We start from the raw sequence: 9361 nt of genomic DNA, 5'->3' as shown, positions 1-9361 counted from the left end.
GTTTCCGCACTTGCCATTGGCTCAGGCCCAGTGGCGAGCCGTCAGGGCCCTCTAGGCCCTCTGTGAGGGCCTAAGATATTCCAAAAAATAATATTTAAAAACATTAAAAAAAATAATATTTTTTTTAAATATATATTTTTTTAATATTATTTTTGTTATATTTTTCATTAGTTTTACCGAAAAAAAACTTGATTTAATTGTATTTAAAATAACATTTCCAAAGAAATAAATCCTTCGAATCTGCCTGTTCATTCTCTGTTTGAATGTAGGGGTTACATGAAAGAAGCTCACCTGGCCCTCTCTGCGATTCACAGAGGGCCCGCTATAGTAACTGAACGAGAGAGTAATGTCAAATGACAGTACAATTGACCAATCATATCTTCCCTCTAAATGGGTGGGTTTTATTATCGCGGACATTATGACAAGTTCCGCCCGCTGTGAAACTTTTCTTGTTTCCATAGCAACAACAACTTCCTGTCAACAGCGTGAACTCGCCTTCAAAATAAAAGCATGCCAAATTACACTTAAGACATACAACGGCAACGAAAGTAAGAAACACAATGCAATATCATTTTCAATGTCAAAGAACACAAATTGGGTTCACAGGTGTTGTTTTGTGGGGTAGAGGGTCGTTGTCATTGATGCGTTTTGCACCCTGGGCCGTTGTTTTGATATTCCGCTGAAGTATACGCTGTGACGTAATAACTATTTATTTTTTTTTTTTCGAGGGAAGGGGTGGGGGTCAGAGGGCCTAGGTATAAAGCTCACGGCTCGCCACTGCTCAGGCCCCAGCCCAAGCCCCCAGGAAGTGCGCCGGACTCTGAGGAAAATATTCGTTGTGGCCAAACGGCGGTACTACACTTCCGTATAGGTTGCTGGGCCCGGAAACACTTTTTCCGATTGACTTACATTGGGAAAGAGTGGTCTGTAAATCGTTGGATAATTTTTTTTAAACTAAATAAACTACCCAGTATGAACATTTGTATAGCCCTTATTAGAAACATTCGGTCCTCAAGTTGTAAAATGTGCTAATAACGTTATTCTGAGAGTTAATGCCCTCGGCATTATGAACGCGCATCTGAGAGCGCATCCATGGATCTAACCCACGGGACCGTGCCCGGCACGTTCATGTGACGTGTTCAGTACTACATGAGTTTTACCTTTACCCATGGATGCACAATAAGAACGGACCCATATCGCCTTACTGCCAGCCCACGGAGCTGTAATAATGGATATTGCACATATTTGCTGTAATTCATAATTTGTAAAATATTATACTACATGGGCTGTATGATGTAAATCTTGTACCGTAAATGTTGTATTAAATAAAGCACTTAGTTCCCCCTGCACTTAGTACCCCAGGGCACTAAGTACCAATCCCGTTCACACCGGAATAAGTTCCCTGAGCGAAGATTACGCAAATGAGCCGCTGACGTCACTTCGTCTTCTTCTGCTTTGGGTTTACTGGCAGGCCGCAAACAACTTCAGTTATTTCAGGACCGAAGTCCCCGGCCGGAAGTCCCCGGAGTTGGGGACTTCCGAGTAAATCGCCAGAACGCCGACACCTCCTCATCACTCCACCGCTCCCATGTTTTTTTTTGTGTTGCCATAATTTATTCTCTCTCCGTTGGTGCGCGGGGCTAATGCTAATGCTAATAATGCTCATTCCACAAATACAATGGCGGCTTCACAAAACTTTTCAGAGTTTTACGGGGCGTGGTTTGCAATTCGCCCAGCCAATAGAAATTGGTACTTTTTTGGTACTTTTTTGGTACCACCTCTCTAGCAGGCACTACAAATGGGGGTAAAAGTTGTGTATCTACAGAAGGTCCAGTTGTGATAGACACGGTTCGCCACTGATAAATAAAGATATATGTTTCAAAGCTCTAATCAAATTAACAGTTGTATTAATTGTATGAATTATAATTGTATATGTATATATATATATATATATATATATATATATATATATATATATATATATATATATATATATATATATATATATATATAGCCTGTGTGTTGTATATTTATACACACAAATGAACAACCTTTGTTGTCAAAAAACAAATAACAAGTTGTATTGTAGTGTTTATTTTAGTGTTGTTTTATGCTTATCCACATTTTGATTTCAGAGCACAGGACAGGAGAATGCTGGGCACAACATAAAGCTCAACAGTGAAGCTGGCAATGCTGAACAAAACCATCTAGAGTTATAATATTTATTCAGCTGAAAAAGTCAAAGCTCTACGAAAATGTAATAAAAAATATATTGCACATGGTTGGTATTTAACAACAAGGGGTGTTATAGTCTGTGTTGTAGTGTGTGATATTGGTATTTATGGAAACATTTTACACCTTTCCTTCAAGTACTATAGTTTTAGATACTTGTGGGGTACTTAACATGAATAATCACAGTTACTATCCTTTTACTCCATCACATTTCAAAAAGAAATAGGCTATTGTTATTATAACTCCACCACAGTAATCCATCATCAGCTTTACTTTTTAGATAAAGATTTAACTCACAATTGATCATAACTCAAAATACATATATTTTTATATACCAAGTGGTTTCATGTACAACCCACACAAGTATCATGCTAAATTAAGCTCTGTTGCTTGGATATCACTAGATCCTGTTACATCAGCGTAATATACAAGTACATTAGCATAATTACTAGCTAGCCGCTAGCTGCTAACTGCTGCGGCCGCCTAGTTAATATCAAAATCCATCATATAACAATCCAGTACCATGCTGTCATGAACGCGCAGTGCTGTTACGTGTACAAATTGACATGCTTGATGTGAACGAGCCTTTTGGGGGGCGTGGTTAAAGTTGCGCATGCTCTATGAGCGCAAATACGGGTACTTCTCAGGCATGACGGGTAATCTGTGACGTTTCGCTCTCTCAAAAGTTGGGCCATTTTATCTTCATGCGCCAATGTGCAACTCTCATAGGAATGAATGAGGCTCCGCCTCCCACGCTGTATCCAGTTCTTATTATACATCCATGCCCCAGCCACACGAGGACGATAACGGTCGTATCTGCTACAGTTCACTATCAGATAGACGGTTCGGCCACACGAGGCCGACATGGAAACGCAGAAAACGATAATGACGATAACTGGTCCCAAGGTGGGTAGATCTGCGAACGAAACGCTCTGGGGGGGCAAACGGCTCCGTGTTTACGCCTATACGATCATTTCCTGATAACGATGACGCAATAGCCCCAGTGTTTCGAGCCAGATCCCGGTATCTCGCAGGACAGTGCACCCAGCAGGAGCTTCCAGCTAGATTTGATCGATATGGACATAAACGCGAGTGAAGTCTAATCGGACAGGAGAGGAGACACGCAGCTCTGCATGATAACCTGCAGCTCCGCCCGCTGTGATGGAGCGATGAGCGGAACAAAACACACACTTCAAGTTAGATCATCACCCGTAGCTATTTTAATTACCTCTCTAACTACCTAAACTAGTTATAAATATGTTTATTTACGCAGAAATGGAGATGGCTATCCATGCCTTTATTTCATCCCGGCTTGATTATTGTAATGCTCTGTTCTCCTGCCTCAACAAAACATAAATAAACCGGTTACAACAGGTCCAAAATTCTGCAGCCAGATTACTCACTCGGTCCAAAAAAACATGCCACATCACTCCGATTCTTTCTGCCCTGCACTAGTTTACACATATAGAGCTGTCCATGGCCAAGCCCCAGCTTACATAAACGACCTGATCCACCCTCACAGCACAACCCGGGCCCTGAGGTCCTCTGAGCAACGCCTCCTAAGGGTGCCCCGAACCAGGCTAAAGACTAAGGGTTACCGTGCCTTTGAGGTGGTGGCCCCAAGGCTTTGGAACAAACTCCCCCAGATAATAAAAACCTCTGCCTCAATAGAGATTTTTAGGGGGCAGTTAAAGACCCACCTCTTCCGACAGGCCTTTGGGTCGTCGGAGGAGGTGAGTTAGTGGCTGTCAGTTAGTGGCTGTCAGTTAGTGGCTGTCTTTTATTGGTGTTTTATCGTATGTTTTATCCTATGTATTACCTGCTGTTGTTTTATGCCTTTTATTCTACATGTTATAGTTGTACTGTGAATTGTGTACTGTACTGTAAAGCACTTTGTACATCCGTGTTGAGAAGGGTGCTATATAAATAAAGTTTTACTTACTTACTTACTTATTTTTACTGTCGGGTCACTCATTACTGGATCAGCCAGCTGCATGAGACCACGGATACTTACGGGCTGTCAGGAGAGGGGGAGGAAAAGAGAGGCTCCGTCCTCTGTGTATTATTCTTATATTATTATATAGAGTCGTTATTCATTTGTTTTAAAGCTCAATAAATAACAAAGAAGACCTACCTCTGCTGCTAAATCCAGCGCGGAGAATAAACAGAAGGGCAACCATGGCAACCATGCATGCACGAGAAGTCTTCTTCGCTGCTTTTGGCGTATTTTGTGGTCGAAGTACAGCGCCACTTACAGGTCTGGCATATGTACTACAGCGTTTCCAGCGCTTTCGAACGGTCTCGTGCTGAAGTACAGCGCCACTTACAGGCCTGGAATATGTACTACAGCATCTCCAGTGCTTTCGAGCGGTCTCGTGTGTTCTGGTGCCTGTTGTGTGTGGACGGAAGACTTTTTTGATAACGATTGCGGTCCGTTTGCGTTATCGTCCTCGTGTGGCTCCAGCCTCAGTCAAACTCACGTTACACGTTACAACTCAAATCACGGCTCGTTTTCTGCCAGTTTTCCCGTGGGCTCAGAGGAACGGTCCACTTCCTGCCCGGCGCCTCTGCAACGCCTCGCGTTGACTAGAGTGGCCGCGATCTTTGCGAACGCCGCGGCACAGCCGTAACGCGGTCGTAGCGTGGCCGTAACGCGGCCGTAACGCGTTTACTCCAGTAAAGGAGGCAGCCAGTGGGCGCGCGCATGTGAGTGTGATTAACCGCAGGAAGTGCTGTCAGAGCGCTATGCAGGGACATTATGGCCGGCGTGTTGTTGTCAGAAAACACACCTCACCTAGTGTAATAGCTCCGATTGATGCACTTCACCGTCTGTGTGAAGAAGGCATTATGACGCGTGCCGCAGTGCGTTCAAGGACCTCAGTAGAAAATCGGCCCTTTCTGTGTCAGCCCCCCATGAGCCAATCTTCCTTTTATGGAAGGTTTGGCGGCGGAGGGGGCCACCAGAGAGTGCAACAGCTTATTAGCTGCGACTCCACAGTGCTTGGCTACTCCCTATCCCCACGCACGTTCAGCAAATGTGTGGCCACAGCGCTTCAGCCGCTTCACGACCATGGCATGAGGGTTTTGTAATACGACCTCATAGTCATGGCCAGGTCCAGGGAAGAGGCAAACACAGCCCAATTGATCCAAGTGGATTGCGGTCAATTGGAAGAAGAGCAGTCCCATACCTCACCAGCAGGCAGACTACGTGCCACCCTGTCAGAGAGCAGACAGGCATCCCTGCTTCAGGCAGTTTGCAGACTGCGACAGGGGGCAACGGTGACAGCTTTGACCATCATGCAGACTCTGGGTCTCATGGCGGCTGCTCATCTCGTGGTACCGCTGGGGTTACTTACTCGCCTGCAGAGGTGGTTTTCCGGCCTTCGTTTAGATCCCAAGAGGCACAAACGACGTCTGGTGACCATCCCCCCCCCTCAGTGGAGGGCAACCTCCGATACTGGGGGTCCCCAAAGCATCTGCGGAGGGGAACTCCGCTGGGGCGGGTGACCTCCTACGTCACGGTGTTCAAGATGCATCCGTGACAAGATGGGGGGGGGACCTGCCTAGAGAGAGCTATAGGTGGTGGCTGGCCTCTGACAGAAACTCGGCACATCAACCTTCTAGAGCTACGGGCAGTAGTACTGCTCCTACAGCACTGCAAACCCTTACTACAGGGTAAACATGTGCTGGTGAGGAGTGACAAACGCACCACAGTGGCTTACATCAACAGGCAGGACGGAGTCAGCACCGCTGCCTTGTTTAGCGCAGCGGAGAACCTGTGGTTGTGGGCCTCAGATAATGTTTTATCTCTGAAGGCCCCCCACATTCCGGAACTGGAGAACAGGGCGGCCGGCCTCAGGTCAAGAGGCGGGCCCCTGCCAGATGAATGGTGGTTCTCCCTGGCTCGGCAGGACAATCCACCCTTGGGGGTGGACACGTTTCCACACGAGCAGTGGCCAAGATAGCTGCTCTACGCCTTTCCACCGCTGCGTCTCATTCTCCCCCTCCCGGAGAGGGTGAGACGAGAACGTCTGTCAGTCATCCTAGTGGCCCCAGGTCGCCGCTTGGCGCCGTGGTACGCAGAGGTGACACAGATGATGGTGGGCCAGCCCTGGACGGTTCCTCAGGTCTCGGGGGCGTTGTCTCAGGAAGCAGGTGCAATAGGGGCGTTACCCCCTCTGGGCCAACCTCTCCAGGCTTGGCTCCTGAGAGGGACAGGCTGAGACGGAAGGGACTGTCTGACAAAGTTATTCAGACTATCCAGGCAGCAGGAGCAGGATCCACCACAGCCTGTTACAGGACGAAGTGGTTGGGATTCCAGCGGTGGTGTGAAGAAAGGAGTCTAGAGCCTCTATCATGTACATTGGGCTCTATTCTGTCCTATTTACAGATACTGGTGGACAGGGGGCTTGCTCATTCCACAATTAAAGTGTATGCAGCAGCCATTTCGTCCTGCCATGAGAGATTTGACGGCAGGTCAGCCGCTTATGACGCGGTTTTGGGGGAGACAGCACCCAGTGGTGCATGCCTCCTCCCCGCAATGGGATCTGCCGTTGGTGCTCGAGGCTCTGGTCACAGAACCATTTGAGCCTCTGGAGCTCTCCTCCCTGAAAGCACTGTCATTGAAAACAGCTTTGCTGCTTGCCCTGACTTCGGCCAGGGGAGTGTCCGAGCTGGCCGCTCTGTCGGTGCACCAGAGTTGCCTTTTGATCCGGGGTGACCATAGCGGGGCGACACTCAGACCGAACCCCTCCTTTGTTCCCAAGAACCTAAGGAGTTCGTTCAGGTCGAGGGCTAAACAGTTAAACGGCTTTTTTCTTCCACCCCATATTGGGGACAGGGAGGCTAAATTGCAGTAGGTATCTGACCCCCCCCCTGGACATAATGCACTTATGTTTTCCCATGCTCCTTAGGGACCCGGGAAACATGGTGCGCAGTAAGCCCCATACAGGGCTGGAGGACTCTGCCCGCCTGCCTGTGGGCGGGCGGGGTGAGCCTTCCCCACTATCGTCCATGCACACTCTACACGAGGTAAGCGTGTGTGAGTGTGCTCTATCCAAGCTGCGGCCCCAACTTCTCCACGGTCACAACTGGAGGAGAAGAAGTTGCGGTGCAGTGGCTGTTAACCAAAAGCCGGTCAGGGGCAGTGTGATGGGTCGATGTTGTTGGACGACAGGGCGTTTATCCATCAGGGCTCCACCCACTGTAGAGGGCGGAGCCTGTGTAAGATATAACGGGGGGTTACGTATTGTAACCCTAGTTATATAAGCACAGGCGGAGCCCTCTTCCTGGGGCCCTGTCTGTCCAATGCCGCTCGCTGAAGAGGGTGTAGGATGACAGTCAGGAGGCGTGGCCGCCTTATATACGGTGAGCTTGCGCGCGCATTCAGGTAGGCCCGCCGCGAGGGGCCGGCTACGTTTATAGATATCTCAGTAGGTGAATGCTCGCATAGTATGGTTGAGAGGTAGTACCCATAGAGTCCAGTAGAGGGCTCCGCCTGTACTTATATAACTAGGGTTACAATACGTAACCCCCCGTTTGGATCTACCTATACTTGTGAGTCTAGCTTTTCTCATATGAATGCCATTAAAACAAGGGCACGTTGCTCCATGACCAATGAGAAGTTGCACGAGTGTCTCAGGATTGCTCTTACCACTTATGAGCCAAACTATGCTGAAATAGCTAAATCAAGGCAGTGTAATTTCTCTCACTGACTCAAACAGGCTAAACATGACAGAAGTCTGATGTATGGTATGTATGCAGATCTGTTTTTATGGTCATTCATTTTATGGTCATTCAAACAAGCCTACTACTGTTTTGCAAATTGTAAAAAAAAATCAAAAATATGAATTTTATTGTGAGTCTGATGGCTATTGTTTTACTATGTTCTATTTGCATTTAATATTACATGTTATGGATTTGTGTTGTCTTCAAAGCACCTTATGTATGCTTGGAAGTGTTGAGGATATTATAAACAGGGCTACTTACTGTTAATGTGATGAATACTGTTTTATTATATTCATCTTGTTTTGTACATTAGTGGACATGGAACTGTTAGGGGAAAAAACCTCATGTCTCCTTAGTTTTAAAGATGCAACATTTTGCACTTTTGTGTCAAGCCTTGTAACCGAAGCTTTCCTACTTTGTTATGGACTGGTTGCTTTCTGCAATGATTTATGGTGATACAATTAAAGTGAAAAAAAGGGATGCACGTGACTAGTTTAATGTATTCGTATTAACACTACTGTAAGCAAGAGTTATTTGTAGTGATTCCTTGACAAAGTATTGTGTGGCCCACAAACCCCCAGTGATTTCCCTATTTGGCCCACTTGCTAATGAAGTTGAATAGCCTTGTCTTAAAGCATCCTTTTCCGATGTGCATTGTGACCTATGATTGTGACAGATAACTTTACGTTATACTTGCACTCCAACTGAAAACCTGACAAATGATAGGAGCATAGGATGTCATACTTTTTGTATCAGGATATCTAGGACCCGTTTATGTGTTACGTTTTCTTTGTCATTTATCTGAATATTTGTTTTTTCATTAGAAAGTCTAATTTTTTTCACAAGTAAGTCACCCTTCTTTTTATTGAATTGTTGTCCATTTTCAATTTTAGGTTATATGAATATTGTGGTGAAAATTAGGCAGTTGCTTTATTGAAAAGTCTCATTTAATGTTTAAGAGCCATGTCATGTGACCCAATGGCTTCGAACCAATTCAGCACTGTATTTCCACAATTTAAAAATAATAAATGAGACTTATGAGTTGATGAAGATGTCACTGGATATGGAAGTTAAGTCCATGGATGTATAATAGGTTAAGTCTGCCAACATAAAACGTACTTCACTCGGTTCCAAAAGTATGTTAGGAAGGTTCTAGCGAATCCAGCTTTGAATAAGCAGTCATGTTGCAATCATCTTTGATCGATGAATAGCGTAAAAAATATACAGAATTTATAATAATTCCACAAAATACTATAAAATCAGTTATTTATTAAGAATATGGGTTTGGGCGAAAATGTGTGCGAGACAACGATGGGCGGGACTGTGTAGTCCAAGCGAGGCTCTCTATTGGCCACACGGACGTAACGTACGCATGACGTTATTTTGAAATTTCAGCGGCGAA

This window comes from Trematomus bernacchii, unplaced genomic scaffold (genome assembly GCF_902827165.1).
Source record: "Trematomus bernacchii unplaced genomic scaffold, fTreBer1.1, whole genome shotgun sequence".
Taxonomy (NCBI): domain Eukaryota; kingdom Metazoa; phylum Chordata; class Actinopteri; order Perciformes; family Nototheniidae; genus Trematomus; species Trematomus bernacchii.
The sequence above is the reverse complement of the archived record's forward strand: the minus strand, read 5'-3'. Positions refer to the sequence as shown.